Source organism: Coffea arabica, chromosome 2e (genome assembly GCF_036785885.1).
Source record: "Coffea arabica cultivar ET-39 chromosome 2e, Coffea Arabica ET-39 HiFi, whole genome shotgun sequence".
Taxonomy (NCBI): Eukaryota; Viridiplantae; Streptophyta; class Magnoliopsida; order Gentianales; family Rubiaceae; genus Coffea; species Coffea arabica.
The window spans coordinates 70,855,197-70,873,313 of NC_092313.1; positions in this window are offsets into that span (position 1 = coordinate 70,855,197).

The window sequence follows — 18,117 nt, forward strand, 5'->3', positions numbered from 1 at the left end:
CGAATTACTCCCTGCCGATCTTTGGATTCCGCCACTATGGGTCTTCTAGATATTAGGGTCGCCTTTGACCGTTTGATCACTGCCATTGGGTGGCGTCCCTATGCTAATATTGTTGACCGTCCAACCTTTGTTGAGTTGATTAGGGAGTTTTATGCCTCATTCGAGTTCACCATTACTACCAGTTATACTGTGTCTACTCCCAATGTCATTCATTTTCGCTTAATGGGTCAAGAGTTCCACTACTCCATTACTGATTTCAATCTATTCTTTGGTTTTATTAATCAGGCCTATGCCGAATTTCATGAGTATGCCGAGAGTGCCTATGACTACGTAAAGCCCTTCTTCTCTCGTTATCGAGATATTTGGGAGGCTATGTCCGTAGACCGTGTGAGTTATGACGCTCGTCAGTCTAAGAGCTCCTTTCTGAAGGACCCGACATCTCGCTACATCCAGCATTTCTTGGCCTATAGTTTCTTGAGTAGGTGAGATAGCTCGGGCATTCTGTCTAAACCAGAATTTTTCTTCATTTGGTGCATGCACAACAACATTAAGGTTAATTTAGGGTGCTGGCTCGCTTCTCAATTCAAATCTGTTTTGACTAAAAGGAAGCGTCCCCTGATTCTTGGGTCGTATATTACCCATCTGGCTGTTAACTTAAATTTGCTTGATCTCTCTATTCATGATTTGCATGTAGGCTATCAAATGGAGCCTTTAGACATCCCCTGCTTAGAGAAAATGGATTTGGTTAGAAAGAGTGGCAACGGGTGGGATATTGTCCCCCCGGGACCGACTCGCATCCTTCCTCGCCACTCTTCTGCTCGTTCCTCCTCTGCTGATGTTGATCCGGGCTCGTCTACCTCCGCTCCACCCCCAGGGGCTGATGACTGGAATGAGCTACGAGCGCAGGTTGACATTTTGGATGCTCGGGTATGCAATATTGACGCCAATGTGGCCAACATTGCCCAGAATCTGGCAACTTTTATGCAGCACGTGGAGTTTTCTCCTCTATTTGGGCCTAACCCGTCCCTGTTTTGATGATTTCAGAGAAGTCCCGTTGCCCTTTTTCTTGCTATTACTGTTTATTTGTCACATTGGGGGCAATGTGTGCCTTAGGTGTGGGGGAAAATTTGGATTCGACTGGTGTTTCTTTAATTTTCTGCTTGTCTTACTGTTGTCTTGATGAATATTGTGGCAACTCACTCTTCTATTGAATGGCTTGGTTTATTCTATGAATTTAGTTTTGGTGGCAAGTAAGAGCATGTTGTTATGGTGAATATTTTGAGTTCAATGACTTGGTGCAAATTGTGGCTAACTTGTTTAGGCAATGTAAATATTTTGCTGGCAACTGTTGAGTGGTTTGGTCCCCTGTTAACCTTAGTTCTCCATGTTTAGGAGATGACGTGGGCCATGATCTTTAATTATCTGGTATTCTGGTGTTGTGATTGTGAATAACAAATGGCTCTACTTCGCTAGTGTTGTCACCCAGTAACCAAAAGTCTTTAGCACAAATGTCGACTCTCGCGCCAAAAAGTGGCGATATTTATGAGTAGGTAGTTCTAAAGCAGTGAAAAGTTGAGTAGCTGGGCTCTCTCATCTAAAAATGTCAGAGTTCATGTCAAAAGACTTGAATGGCTTGGGATTAAGCCTCTATCATTCAAAAAAAATTGAAAAAAGGAAAAAGAAAAGAAAAAGAACAGATGTGAAAAATATGTAAGCTTATGGTCATGCTGGTCGGCCGATCCTTGTTCTTTAATGTTGAGATTTTGGTTGCCAGTTGAACCAGTTGCTGACTGTTGCTAGTTTAATATTTTGCTTTCCTAGACGAATTAGCCATGAATTGGATGAGTCTCTGATTTTAGAAGCTAACCAAGAGGAATATGTCTTGACACTTAGCTATTGAACCTTGATTTTGGTGTAAGCACAGCTTGACAATAGATGATGTGAGAGCTGACCATTGTTTGAGTTTAGTTGTTCTAGTTGTTCTCATGCTTGAGGGCAAGCATGATTTAGGTGTGGGGGGAATTGATAGGGTATTAATTGTTAGTAATTTTATTGTTAATTTTCCTCTTTGTTCTTGCTAAAAATTGCTTAATTGTTAACATATACTTATATTTGGTATTTGGATCTAATTTCAGGAAATGGAGCAGAAAAGTACACAAAAGAAAAAAAAATGAGATCATCTGGAGAACAAAAAGGCTCCATACGCTAGAAGCCTCAAACGGATCTACAAGTCGGCCCTTTATGGTGCTACAAGAAAGCCTTTTTCGATTGCTGATGTGTGGACTTTAGTATTAGGTAGATGACTTGTACGAGAGAGTCTTATTAGCAATAGGAAACAAAAAGAGGGGAATTCGGCGGAGCTTTACTTTTTGTATCCTCTCTCTCAATTCGACAGGGACGACTGGAGAGTTAGTGATTGTTTAAGAGATAGGACAGCTTTTCTTTTCTTTTCATGCGCGACTTATGTTCGACAAAAGTCCCAATTGGAGAAACATCTTTTACTTCTTGATTATTTAGTGAAAAACGTGATACCTGGCGAATCAATTAATTTGCGTAGAGATTTACTTATGCGGAGTGGCTAAACTTTTCATTTAGCCAAGGATCAACGCGACAACACAGTCCCGAATACCTGTGAGATCGAATTAGTTTTCATGCGTTCCTTAATTTGTTAATATTTGCACGTTGTCTACTTGAATTTTCATGGGACTATTTTGTTAATTAGATATCAAGGGTCCGATGTTCAATGTGACTTATTAATCTCTTGCCAAATTAGTTAATTAAATCCGTAATTATTTAATCGATTAATATCAGTGGCAACTAGCATTTTTATACACTAGGGGAACGTGCAATTTGATTTAAATAACCCTTGTAGCGTGTTATTGGTTGGGGTTAGGTTTTTCTAGTTCTTAATGCAATTGGGGTATTAATTCCTATGGTCGTACCTAGGAGTATTCTCTGGTTAGGGGTAATCAATGGTCGTACCTTGATTATCAATAAATTAAGGAAAAATTGGTCGTCAGAGCCCGTCGGCGACTATAACTAACCTATTAATAAATTAAGTGAACCTCCCATGCATCAATGATCGGATAAGTGGGCTGTGTCTAAGATGTTGTATTCTTGGCTATAGTTTGTCGTTTATCGATTTAATTCCTGTCTACAGTTGTTTTAGTTAATTTTTTGTTTTTGGTTGAATTGTTTAATTGCTCTTATTCTTATTTTGAGAAAAATTCCCCATTACCAATTGAACTTCAAAGAAATGAAAATTCCCAGTCCCTGAGGAGACGACCATACTTGCCACTGTATACTAGTTAATAAATTTTGTCAACTAATTAATCTTGATATATCGGATTAAGCAAACTCTTTGGGAACATGGTGAATCAAGTAACCCATTGCATACCTAGAGTCCCTGCTCCAGTACCTAGAATTGATTATTGACTGCTTTTAGTGGTAGTTAGGTTTTATTATTATTATTGCACAGGTTCGACGCCTATCAGTTGAATTAGGAAACTTGGAATATTTTCTTTTGTGTTTTATTTTTCTATTTAGGAAACTAGTTGTTATTAGTAGTAGATTTCAATTAGGAAACAAAGAGAAAAAGAAGGTCGGAATCCCGCTTGATTAATACCTTGGCCAGGGAACAATCTCAGTAGGGAGGACGGCCGCTTGGCTGGCTCTTTGATAGTTTTAGAGCCAAAAACAATTGCAATCAGATTCAATGGAGTCTTGCGGAATCTCTTCTACAATGCATAGCTAAATCTCTATTTTCTAGTCAAGGGTCGACTTGAAGTCACGGTTCCTAACATCTGTGAGATTGAATTATTTATATTTATTTCTTTTATTCATTGATATTTCTACGTTTTCTGGTTTAATTTCTTATGATTATTTTGTTATTTGAATGTCAAGGGTCTGATATTCAAATTAACTTAATAATCTACTGCTAAATTAATCAATTAAATCCGTAATTATTTGATTGGTTAATATCAGTGGCGATTAACGTGATTGGTTCCATGTTAGGAAAATGTATCATTTAATTAAACAAACTCTCGTAGCATATTTGTTGGTTAGGGTTAGATTTTTCTAATTGTTAATGCAATTGAGGAATTGAATTCTACAGTCGTATCTAGAGTTATTTTTTGGTTAGAAAAATAGTTAACGGTCGTAGTTTGACCATCAGAAAAGTAAGAAAGAGTTGGTTGTTTATCGCATGTATGACAACTATAACCAATCTATTAATGAATAATTGAATTATCTTTGCATCGATGATCAGTTGAATGGACCATATCTGAAAAGGTGCACCGTTGGCTAGAATCGTATCTATTGTCGATTAATTTCTGTTTATTTTCTTGAGTTGCTTTTATTTAGTTAATTAGTTATTTTTATATTTTTATAAAAATTCCCTATATTTTGAACTTGAGGAGAAACGAATTTCCCCAATCCATGTGGATTCGACCATGCTTACCACTGTATACAAAATTTATACTTTATTTGAGCAGGTATTTATTATTGCACAGGCTCGACATCTGTCAATTTTTGGGGCGCCGTTGTCGGGGACTGGTGCCTGATTAATTTGTTTCTTGTTGAATTCATTTTATTTTATTTTTATTTTTCTCTTATTTTTTTACTAGTTTATGGCTGCTAATATTCTGTATTTTGGTAATAGACTGAATTTTATTCGTACGAAAAGTAATGAGGCTTGTGCTTTTTCTGATGATCAACATTCAGATTTACTGAGCTTTCTTATAGAAAAAATGGCAGCTGTAACCTGTGGAATTTGTCATACCACGGATCATTCAACCGGGTATGTGCCTTGAATTTCAAGATTACTTGAATGCCTCAATTAACAAGTTTGAAGATTTTTCACCCCAATCTTGAACGTGGTATGACTCTTATTCAAACGGGTATGATCAAAGATGGTGAAACAACTTCAACTTTAATTATATACCAGAACCAATTAATTTTCAACATCAATATCAACAGCAACAGCCATCACCCATGTCAGGTACGTCTCTTGAAGAAACGATAAAATCACTAATTGCTAACATATATCGATTTCAACAGGAGACAAAAATGAACATTCGTGACATAAGGAATCAACTGTATCTGATGGCATCTAGAGTGATGCAATTGACTTCTCAAATGTGTGAAAAATTGCCCTCACAGACTAGTATTGACCTTAAGGAAGATGAGAGTGCAATTATCCTGACAAGTGATGAGAAACTGCAAGATTTTCAAGGAGAAGGATCTACAGATACAGTTGAAAAGGGAGTTGAAAATGAAGAAATAAAACTCCAATCTCTAAATGTTCAAGTGATTGAATCCAGTGAACAATGTCTAAATGCGGTGATATCTTCTCCACTCCTTAATCAATATTCTCCTAACTCTTATTTTTCAATTCCTGTTAGTGAAATTGATTTTATTATACCAAAAAGTTTTGAATTTCATGACAGGAATAAGTTAAGAGTAGCGATGGTAAAATATCTTGAACGAGTAAGTGCGCATGATGGAGGAGTAAATGAAGAATTAAAATTATTGTTGACTTGTTTGGCGCCATCTACTAGTCCATGGAAGAAAATACTCGTGTGCTCAAGGATTACTATATTTAAAAGAGTTATCAGGATTATATAGAGGATGAAACACTGAAACGAGTCACAAGATTTTATTTTTCCTGAACAAACATGACAATGTCTAGGCAAAGACATTAAAGAAAGGCGCTTATTCAGAGGCAACTCAATTTATTTTAGTAGTTTGTTAAACTCGATTTGATTGTTTCAATATGTTTCTCTTAGAGTTTTCACAAATTTTTGGTTTAATTTTCTATTTTTGATGATTAGTAGACGTTCTCCCGACATGATATGCACTCGTCAACAGGGCTCGTGATAATGTGCAATTCTCAAATTCTTCATCAGAAGGGTTCCTACCATCATGACGTGCCCACGTCGTGTCCTAGGGAAGGGTACAAAAAAATCAAATTTTTTTTTTCTTTTTTCTCTTCCTTTTCCTTTTCCTTTTCTTTTTCCCTTTTCTTTTTTTTCTTCTTCTCTTTCCTTTTTCTTTCTTTCTCTTTTCTTCTTCTCTCCCTTTCCTTTTTCTTCCTTTCTTTCTTTTTCCAACCGCAAGATCGCAACCCTAGGACCTCAAATTCCACCACTACTCGTTGATTGCCGTTACCGCCACCATCGAGCTCTTCATGCCCTTTACTTGTCACCCGTAACTATCTGCAGATCCCCTCAGTTTTCAGGCAAGTTTCGTTGTCCCTTTTACTTCATCTTTTGATTCTTTATCTTTTATATTGGGGACAATGGAAGATTTAGGTGTGGGGGGGAGAATATTATATTGATAGTATATTGAAAAAACAAGTGTAGGCATTTTTGTTGGACTTTGTCAAATTTTATCCAATTTTTGCCATTTCTTGTATATTTTTGTGGTTATGCTTGATCAACAATGGCTAAATTTTTGAATTTGACTATTGTTAAGGTTTTATATGCTAATGGGTCAAGTATGACATGGTTAAATTGAAGGGTTTCTTTTTGGTGAATATTTGAGATTTTGTGACTTTTGCACTTTTGGTTAATTTCTCTAAATATTGTAAATATTTTTCTAGCATTATTTTTGTACAAATTGATTCAGCTATTAGTCTTAGTTTTTCATGTTTAAGAAATGAAACAGGCTTGTGTGATTTTTAATTTTAATTTGATACTTATTTATAAATAGTATTTGGCTATACTCCGCTAGTATTATTGCCTAGTAACCGGAGGTCTTCACCACAAGTGTCGACTCTCGCGTCAAAAAACGACGATAGTTATGAATATGTGATTTTTAAGCGATGAGGGCGGAGTAACTGGGTTCCTTCATTTGATAAATATCGGAGTTCATGTCAAAGGTTTGAATGGCTAAGAACTAAGCAGTTTCCTTGAAAAAAAAAGAAAAAAAAAGAGGGTTGTGCTAAGAGTGAAAAAAAAACAAAAAAATGTACGAGATTGTAGATGGTTACATTAGCCTGCTGATCTATGAGTTTTAATGTTGAGATTTTGCTTAAATAGTTGAACCGTTTGTTGATGGATGCTGGTTGAATAATTTATATTCTTAGGTTAGTTAATCATAAATTGAAAAAATCTTTGATCTTGAAAGCTAACGAGAGAGATATTTCTTGGGATCTAGCCATTAATGCTTGACATGTATTTTAATTGTATCTTGACAATAGAGGATTTGAGCAATAGCCATTATTTAAATTTGATTTTTTGATTTGTTATTCTCATGCTTGAGGACAAGCATGGTTTAGGTGTGCGGGGAATTGATAGGTTGAAATCTGTCATTAAATTTATCATTGATTTCCCCTATATTCTAGTCAAATATTGTTTTAATTGTCGGATTCTACTTATATTTGGTTAATTGTACTAATTGTAGGGCGGTAGAGCGAAAATTACTAAAAATAGGTGATTTTCTGCAAATTAGTTGTCAGGGCCAAAGGATTTGGGATTTGCACGTTCGGGGCCTATTTCCAAATTTGATTCAAACTCTGGGCAGCTTTAGAGGAAGATTTGGAAGACTTGAAATTTCATTATTAGTTTTATGGTTGAATTAGGAAACTTGAAATATTTTCTTTTGTGGTTTATTTTTCTATTTAGGAAACTAGTTGTTATTTAGTAGTAGACTTCAATGAGAAAACAAAGAGAAAAAGAAGGCCGGAATCCCGCTTGATTAATACCTTGGCTAGGGAACAATCTTGGTAGGGAGGACGGCCACTTGGCTGGCTCTTCGTTAGTTTTAGAGCCAAAAACAATTGCAATCAGATTTTATGGAGTCTTGCGGAATCTCTTCTAGGTTGCGTAGCCAAATTTCCATTTTCTAGTCAAGGGTCGACTTGAAGTCACGGTTCCAAACATCTGTGAGATTAAATTATTTATATTTATTTTGACATTATTGGTATTTGTACATTTTCTGGTTTAATTTCTTATAATTATTTTGTTATTTGAATGTCAAGGGCCCGATATTCAAATTAATGTAATAATCTACTACCAAATTAACCAGTTAAATCCGTAATTGTTTGATTGGTTAATATCAGTGGTGACTAGCGTGATTGGTCCCATGTTAGGGAAATGTATGATCTAATTAAACAAACCCTCGTAGCATGTTTGTTAGTTAGGGTTGAGCTTTTCTAATTCTTAATGCAATTGAGGAATTGAATTCCACGGTCGTATCTAGGGTTATTTCTTAGTTAGAGAAATAGTTAATAGTCGTACCTTGATTATCGAAAAAGTAAGGAAGAGTTGGTTGTTTATCACATGTATGACAATTATAACCAATCTATTAATGAGTAATTGAATTATCTTTGCATTGATGATCAGTTGAATGGACCGTGTCTGAAAAGTTGCATCTTTGGCTAGAGTCGTATCTATTATTGATTAATTTCTGTTTATTTTCTTGAGTTTCTTTTATTTAGTTAATTAGTTATTTTTATAATTTTATAAAAATCTCTCATATTTTGAACTTGAGGAGAAACGAATTTCCCCAATCCCTGTGAATTCGACCATATTTACCACTGTATACAAAATTTATACTTTATTTGAGAAGATATTTATTATTGCACAGGTTCGACACCTGTCAATATTAAATATTTAATGGAGGGTTAAATCAACATTCTTTTGTTTTTAATCATAATTATCTTGATTTGTATTGGGTTAGAGTTATATGTTATTGGGTTACAAAATTAAGAAATGTATTATCGTACTATTAAATTGAAACTTAGGAATGCATACATACATACATACATATATATACATACATATATATATATTTGGTATCAAGTATCGGATTTTTAGGATCATCTTACTAAATTCTATTAGGTTACTCATTGGTAACTCCTCAACAATACCAAACCCTGATGGATAAGCCATCAATCGTTTAATCGAGTCGAATTAATCATCCGGTCAGATACCTGTGGGTATCAAGTTCACCATACGCATTGCCATCCCTAATGTTTAATTAGGTTCTCTGCATCATACTAAGGTCTTATTTGAATTGTAACATTTTTTATGAACACATTTTTCAGTTACATTTTTATTTCGCATATATCAAATTGTTACAGTATATTTTTTACAAAAATTTTAGAAAATAGCAATTCAAGTGGGCTCTAAAATTTTTTGCAATTTACTTACCCAACAAGAATATGTGTTGATTGATTTGCATAGGTGAGTAAGGTGAGTCGGTACTTGGAGAACCTGCTGATTACACAAACCCTGCACTAGGTAACTAAATGAACAAGATAGCGATCGAGAGAGGGAATTTGCATGGATTCTTACCTTTTTGGGTACCTGAAGCAGGGTACTCATGCTCATGGATGTGATAAGGCGGCATTCGCCTTTTTTTCTGTTATGACAAGCTTTGCCTTATCGGATGGCCCTTCTATCACGCGGCAAGATATTTTTATGGGCGAAATACATTTTACCCTTCTATAATTTAGCGATTTTTCACATAAACCTTTGATAGTTTCAAAAGTTATATTTAACCTCCTAATAGTTTGGATTAAAGTGTCAAAGTGACAAAAATGATCATTTGTAACGGAACCCAAGAAAATGTTAAATTGCCCTTGTTTAAAAACTAAAATGGGTGAAGTAATCAAAATATACAAATATAATATACATGATACTCTAACTCCGTATGGTTCTATATTTTACCATATATAACTCCCTTATGATTTTCAAAATATATACATAAACCCCCCATCCTGTGGTTAATAAATAATTTTCAACTTATATGAAAATACTTTTGATATTTTAGTTGATTCCATTATAAAATATGACTTTCGTCATTTTGACACTTTATTCCAAACCATAAGAAAGTTATGTATTATGTTTGAAACTATAGGGGATTATATGAAAAAGCACTAAACTGTGAGGGGTAAAGTGTACTTATACTATTTTTATTGCCCCATAATGATTTCCTTATATATATATATATATATAGAGAGAGAGAGAGAGAGAGAGAGAGTTAATGATATGAAAAAGGCAAAAATAAAGTCACCATCAAAATGTAGCAATGGCAACTGTACAATATACTATGAACGGCCCCGAGTAGGGGTGTAGCCATTTCACATCTAGACAATGGATACTTCTCTATAATTGAAGATGCTGTTGCTTTCTGGATTACCATGGCCTGGCTTACTGATAAGTGACTAATTTACGTAATAATTGTATGATATTTTATATTATTTTTAGTCACTTTAGTTATATTATTGGTAGAATATGAATCATTTTGGCTATAATTGGTGAAAAATGCTTTTAAGTGATTAAATGAGGTTTTTATCATTTTTTACTTGGATTTTGTGTATTTTGACAGTTTTGACACATTTTCGTATTTTGGCTATAACTTGAGCTACAATGATCGGATTAAGATGATTCTTGAACCAATTTGAAGATAAGAGATAGATCTACAACTTTGGTGAAGACATCTAAATCCAGTTTGAAGGTTTTCCAGGTCAAAATGCTGAATTACAATAGCAAATTTCTACTGGTCGAAACTGGAACAGGGCAATGAGCAGGTAAGGGTATTTCGGTCATTTCTCAGCCTACACAGATCCAAATGAGATGATTCTTGATGCATTGGAAAGCTAACTCAAAGGGCTACAAGTTTTATGTTTTGGTCAAGAGCTAAATCAGCTTTTATCATCAAGAAAAGTTCAGTGGAAGTTGATGCAAAATCGGAGCAGAGCTGGAAATTGAACCAGAAGTGACCAAATGGTCACTGTAGCAATCCGGCCGGAATTTGGCCGGATTTCTGGCCGGATTGTGGTCAGAAAAGGCTGCTTTGTACGCGTAAAACTCAATTTCACCTCCACCAACTCACATGGGATGCTATACATGTGAGAAACATTCCCAGCTGTAAAAGGGAGATGTAATCCTCATTTCTTGACCACCTTTCATCATTAAATAGCCAAATGCATTGCAAAAATGGAGATTGGAGTTCATAGCAGAAAAATAGAGAGTGAGCTACGGGAGAAAGCTTGAAGCTGCAGAAATGTAGCTCTTTCATCTCCCTAGTGTTAGTTTAGCTTAGTATAGAGTAGTGTAGCTTTTCCATTCTTGTTTATTATCTAGATTAGGATGAAGATGGAGGATGAAGAAGGCAAGGAAGAAAGCTCATGTGACAAGGGTTGTATTCCTTCCAAATTCTTTATCTTTTGTATTTGATTCCAAGTTTAGTTAATATACAAGTTCTGGATTTTGTGTTTAATATGTGTTTCTAAAGTTTATACCTTGGGTTTGGTTGAACTTTCTATAATTGTTAGTATTTATTATTTGGTTATTTGATTGCTATGATTTGAGCAAGTTATTTAGCACTTTGACTCTTTAAATCATGATTAATCTGGTACCATTAATTGTGATTATCTAAGGTGTTGTTTCTGCAATGAAAATTGAGATTTGACACTAGTTCAAGAAGTGCTAAACATAGGGAGTACACTCACGAAAGTAGAGGTGCATCTATGTGGTTTTTAGTGATTCATTTCATGTAATTTCATTGAAGAAATGAACTTGTAGCTAATTTCATAACCATGAGAATAGGTATGGATTAGTTATAAGTATAATTGATTCACTACGAAAGTAGGATTCAAATGCATAAGAAAATTACACCATAACTAGCCTAGATGTAGTAATTAATGATCCAAATATAGCACTTGCATGAGTAGTTAGGGATACCACAACCTAAGGAGCTTTCATTTGTCATTTTGTATAATTTCAGTAGGTTAAATTTGTTATAATTCATTGATAGTCTAAATAATAGAGAAGCTTTAGTAATACCGGTAATTGTTCACTCTTCCCTGTGGGATCGACCCGATATATACCCTAAACTACTAGTTGATCTGTATACTTGCAGTGAACGGGTGTAATTCGGTATTTTTTAGCTTGCACGTATGTAAAATACCCGTCACTTATCTCGTGCGAATAGACTTGTATCACCTTCTATGAAGATTTCTTGGCACTTTTATCGGTGAAGAAATCATTGTGAAGAGATGCTCTACCAATTATGAGTCCATAATTGTTCATCCCTGTTGGCACGAAAAATCCCTGTGCACACAGCTGAAGCAATTTTTACACATAAAAGTATGTGGGAAGAGAAGGAGAATAAATACTCAATAATTTAATTAATTCAAAACTCAACAATAACAAACATTAAGCCGTAGTTTTTCGCTCACGACAACTTACAAATCTCAACTATGAGATTTTCTCTCAAAGCTACTCTTAAAACTCAACTCAACTCTTCAAATAATAACACCTATTAGACTATTAATATTTATAAACTCCAAAATTTCCTAAAACAAATATAGTTGTAAACCAAAACTTACTTGGAAACTAATTGAGATTTCCTAATCTAATATGGAAACTAGACAAACAAGACACCAAAACGAATTAGAAAACTAATACTAAAATAGTTTGGTTTAATTTCCAGCATTGCCTCCCTTAAACCAAGCTCTTGATGTTGTCATCTCCAATGCCATCACGAGCTTGAATCTTTATGAAAAATTCAGTCACAGTATAAACAACATTCAACACCAACTTGCAATAGATCTCCAATTTCATTTTCACGCGCGGTAGTGAACGAAATTTATACTTCCCGAATAATTTCTTGGCTTGATCACCCTTGTCAAAAAATTCAAATATATCCTCCAATTCTTCATTAGATACTCCACAATTCAATTCATCCACATCACCAATAAAGTCTCCAAAAATAAAAAAATCATAATTTTTACAAATGAGGTTTTCAACATCACCATATTTTTCCTTTAGTTTTTAACACTAACAACTGCATCAACTTTAGCAGTATCACAACCTTTAATTAATTTGTCCACATCACAATTGATTTCAACCAAGTCCATCACTTTATTTTTCTCTTCGAAAAATTCATCAGTCTTGACAAAATGAACAATTTCTACATTGTCACAATATTCAATCACATCAGTAATGTCACTACTATTTTCGCCTTCTTTCTCAATCATTTGCAAAATTTCTTTTTGAGTCATAAATTCTTCATCTTCATGTGCACTCACAATTTCTGCAATTTCTTCTTTCTTTGACTCATCAAAATATTCTTTTCTTCTTCTTCATCACAAATTTCTTCTTCATCGTGACCACAATAAGAATTCATCAAAATCCAAGCCTCATTTGTTATTTTTGCATGTATGAATTTTTTCACTACATCTAACTGAACTTTGAGTGTTGAGATAAAGGAATGCCTTACAATCCAACTGTCTATTCCTCTCCAACTCTTTAATTGCATCATCTAATAATTCTGTGTGTCGTACACGTCCCATGAACCCTTTCTCAACAATATCCCAAATTCCAATAGCTTTGAAAAAAATTCTCCATCATCATCCTCCAAATCTCAAAATCGTTTTTACCATCAAAGATAAAAACACCATAATATGGTAAATAATACAGATCCATATTTTAATTTCACGAACAAGCCCCAGGATTTAAAGGCTAGAGCTCTGATACCACTTGTTGGCACACAAAAATGTGTGCACACAGCGGAAGTAATTTTGACACATATAAAAATATGTGGGAAGATGAGGAAAACAAATACTCAATAATTTAATTAATTCAAAACTCAACAATAACAAACATCAAGTCATAGCCTTTCGCTCACAACAACTCACAAATCTCAACTATGAGTTTTTCTCTCAAACCTACTCTTAAAACTCAACTCAAGTCTTCAAATAATAACCTATTAAACTGTTAATATTTATAGACTCCAAAATTTTCTAAAAAAAATACATTTGTAAACCAAAACTTACTGGGAAACTGATTGAGATTTCCTAATCTAATATGGAAACTAAACAAACAAGACACCAAAAAGAATTAGGAAACTAATACTAAAATAGTTTGGTTTAATTTCCTACATTCCCCAACAGCATTTTAATTAAGGAATAAAAATTCTCTCTTAGGGACTAGAATGTATGAGAACTGCTAATTTTAAATTTTAGTTTCTTAAATAGCTTTGAGCAATCGAAAACAAGATATGACGATTTAAGCCAAATCTAGATTCAAATCAATTAGAGGTGGCACCAATGTTGCTAGACAAGAATCTTCACTAATTACCTTTTAAAAGTATTCTATTTTGCATTATAAAGATCTTAGCCCCAACAACAAGGATTGCAATATGAAGGATTATTCAATAGTTATCCCTGTAAATTGTCTAAAACTTTTCTGAATCAAAATCAGTATGCGGCTTGGACAAACTAGAAGTGGAATAGGAAATGAAGCGTAGTATTATTATTTGTGCTTCACCACACAAGGAAACTGGAGACAGTCATGAGTTTATATGGCAAATTGAAAAGAACTTAAAACCAAAATACCAAATGTATATGAGCCTCAACAATTAATTATTTATACGTGATAGTTGTTTGTGTAATTTCCATTGGATACATCTATTTCTAATTGGAGCTGGGGCTAATTAACTGCTAGTGAAAATGGAAGGTGACCATATGTCTTGAATATATATTAGGGTAAAATATACTTTATCCCCTTGCGGTTTAGTAATTTTTTACATTATCCCTCTGTGATTTCAAAGTTATATATAAGTCTCTCATGGGTTAGACTAAAGTGTTAAAGTGACAAAAATAATCCTTTATAACGGAACCCATAAAAATATCGAAATTACCCGTGTTTAAAAACTAAAGGTCAAAGTGATGAACATATATAAACATAATTGCATGACACTTTATCCTCTCATGATTCTGTGTTTTATATCACATAACCCCCTTATAGTTTAGTAATTCACCTCATAACCCTTTTGATTTCTAAAATATATATAACCACTCTGTAGTTAATAAATAATTTTTACCTTTATATAGGAGTACTTTTCATATTTTAGTTAATCTTATTATGAAATACAGATTCCGTAACTTTGACACTTTAATTCAAATCATAAGAAAGTTATGTATAGTTTTTGAAATCATAAGGGAATTATGTGGAATAGTGCTAAACTATAGGAAGGTAAAATGTAATTTATCTTATATATTAAGGGTTCACGAAGAAGTGAAGAAAATTTCAAGTTAGAAGAGTGCATTTCATCCATTGTATACTAAGTGCAGGAAGCCAACTTTTATGTACTTAAAGTTGACAGCGACATAGGATGGTCAATAAGACTTTCACTCATTCGCGCTTTTGAACATGCTCTCGTCTTACAACACTAGGGGTACCTTGGCTGTGTGAGACATAGCTGGTCCCCTAGAAATTTAGTTAAACACACAATAACAAATTTTTGTAAATACAGGAGAAAATTTGAGCATCAAAATAATTAAATTAAAATTTGTCACGAAGAGAAATTTCGTCTACGAAGTTAGCACCTATTTATCATGATTTGAACAAAGATTTTTGAACCAATATTATGTGAACATAATGATACCAACAAAAAAGAGAGATAATAAATACACTGCATTGTCAGTTTAATAGCTGCATAACTTTAATTGTGACTAAACCAAAAGCAATCATAATACTTCTATCAGTTTAATGATCAGAAAAAGTTTAGAAAGTCGTCAAGATTTGTTACAATCTTAAATATCAATAAAACATACAAACTTGCACATTTTTCTATTTTATTTTTAGCGAAAAAGCAAGTTATTAATCCATCCATTTAAATCTTTTTTAAAAGCATTACAAACAGGTGAGAACATTATCTGCCAAATAGTTTGGGAGTACAACTAGCAATTTTAGATAAAAATATGAACTATAATATTTGTAGATTTACATGTACAAATTCGAAACCAAACCATTTGTTTGATCACAAAATGTCTTCTTAGTCAAGATTGAATTTTCTAATAATTTTTTGTCAAGTCACACTCTAGACTAAAAGCCTCAATTCTGACTTTCACCACCAACTATAATCTTTTTAACAACTGTAATCAATTAAGCTACTTAAATTGGCAAAAGTTGGCTAACTCCTTCAGCCAAATAGTCATGATATGTCCAGTTCCATACCCAACTTATATTATCATTAGGGACTATGAAAAACGATAAAAGTACAAAACCATAGAGTCAACTTAAGCAAATGATTTTGAAATCTAATTTTACACTTCTTTTATTCTCAGACTATCATTTGCTAAAATTAAAAATCATGAAAATAAACCACCTATCATGGATACAGTCTAGTAATCCAAAATGAAGAGGTATTGTTGGAAGGATTAGACAAAATCTTATCTTTCCTCTAGGACCAAAACATTATTTTTTCTCCAGCAAGAGCATCAAACATTCACTGGGATAATTATAGAAAAACAAAAAAGCATACTTCAAGGAGAATCAAGTAGGAAGCAAAAAGGAAAAAAAATTAGAAATAGCTAAAAATAATAGAAAGATGATAAGAGAAATATAGGACGGTGAATTAGACTAAAAAATGACTGGGAGAGTAATGAGGGAGTGTCGAGAAAGGAATAATTATGGAGCATGGTTTTGGTCAAATGTAGTTAGTAGACTTAATCTAGTTTGAAATAGCCAAATTAGTTTAAAACAAAAAAATGTTTGCACTCTAAAAAATGAGAGAAAAAACCTCAATAACAGAATACTGCATAATAAGCAAGGATGTAGTTTCAATACAAAAACAATATGTAACTTCTGAATAATAAAGCAGAAATCTCACATCAAATAGCTAGCATAAAGAACAAAATTCCGAACATTAAAAACGAACTAAAGATCAGAATTGCAAACTACAAAGATTTGCATTTAGTTTCAAGGTAAACCACACAAAAGAAGAACCAACTTGCTAGAGCAAAGCAAACAAATGCTTAATGTATAGGATGCAAACCATGTATAAAATTAGGCAAAGGTTGTAATCCATCAATGTCTACTATCCTGCAAAATCAATAAATACACAGCCTTGAGTGATTAGCAAAAATTGACAATACTAAGAGATGAAAGGAAAAGAGGGAAAAAAAGGGGGAAAATGGAAAAAGAAAGACAGACAAAGGAGGAAGTCGTGAAGAAAGAAATAAGCAAATAGGTTTCTAATCAAAAGGCAAAAGATGAAAAAAATATTAAGTAGTACATACCAAAGAGAGAGATAATAAGAGTAAATGATCATGAATTATGATTACCAGACTAAACAAGAAAGGAAGTATCAAATCCATGACCTCCTACAACAAAATCATTCATTTAGTTAATTATGGAAAAATACATCAACTAATCCAGTAGAAAAAAATAACAGAGTAAGTGATTAGGATAAAATGAAAAAAAGAAAAAAAAAAAGAAGGCAAATTATACTTTACACCATTTTGGTTTAGTGCTTTTCTACGTAACCCTCCTATGGTTTCAAAAACTATATATAACCATCTCATAATTTGAATTAAAGTGTCAAAATGACAAAATTTGCAATCCATAATGGAGTCAACTAAAATATCAAAAATATCTCTAGGTAAAGTTGAAAATTATTTATTAACCACAGGAGGGTTATGTATATATTTTGAAAATCATAAGGGAGTTATATGGTAAAGTACTAAACCATAAAAGGGTTATATGGTAAAATATAAAACCATAGGGGGTTAGAGTATCATGCATATTATATTTATATATTTTGGTCACTTTGGCCATTTTAGTTTTTAAATAAGGGTAATTTCGACATTTTCATAGATCCCATTTCGCATGATCATTTCCATTACATTGACACTTTAATCCAAACTATGAAATGATTATATATAATTTTTAAAATTATAGGGGGTTACGTGAAAAATAACTATACCACTGGGGGTAAAATGTATTTTGCCCAAAAAAGAAAGAAGTATAGAGTGAAAATTGAATGTAGAAGTGGTAGCGTAGATGAATATTTGTGTGGTTGTCTTTGACTAGAAAAAAAAGAGGAAATGAGGGTAAAAAAAATCCCAAAAGAATGGAATAAAATGAAGATAGCTTTCTTAAAGGATTAATGAGCCACGTGTCAAAGTAGATGGGAGCCACTTGGCAGTCATTGAACCTGCTACAGTAATTTCACTTCTTTTTTATATAATAGGTAGATACAAGAGTTTAAAAAAAAAATTGTATCTTTTGGAGTAGCCCGAGAATTACTCAACTAAAACATGGCACGACCCAAGAAAAATGGTTATCTTGTCTTAATTCCTAATACATACAAATTATA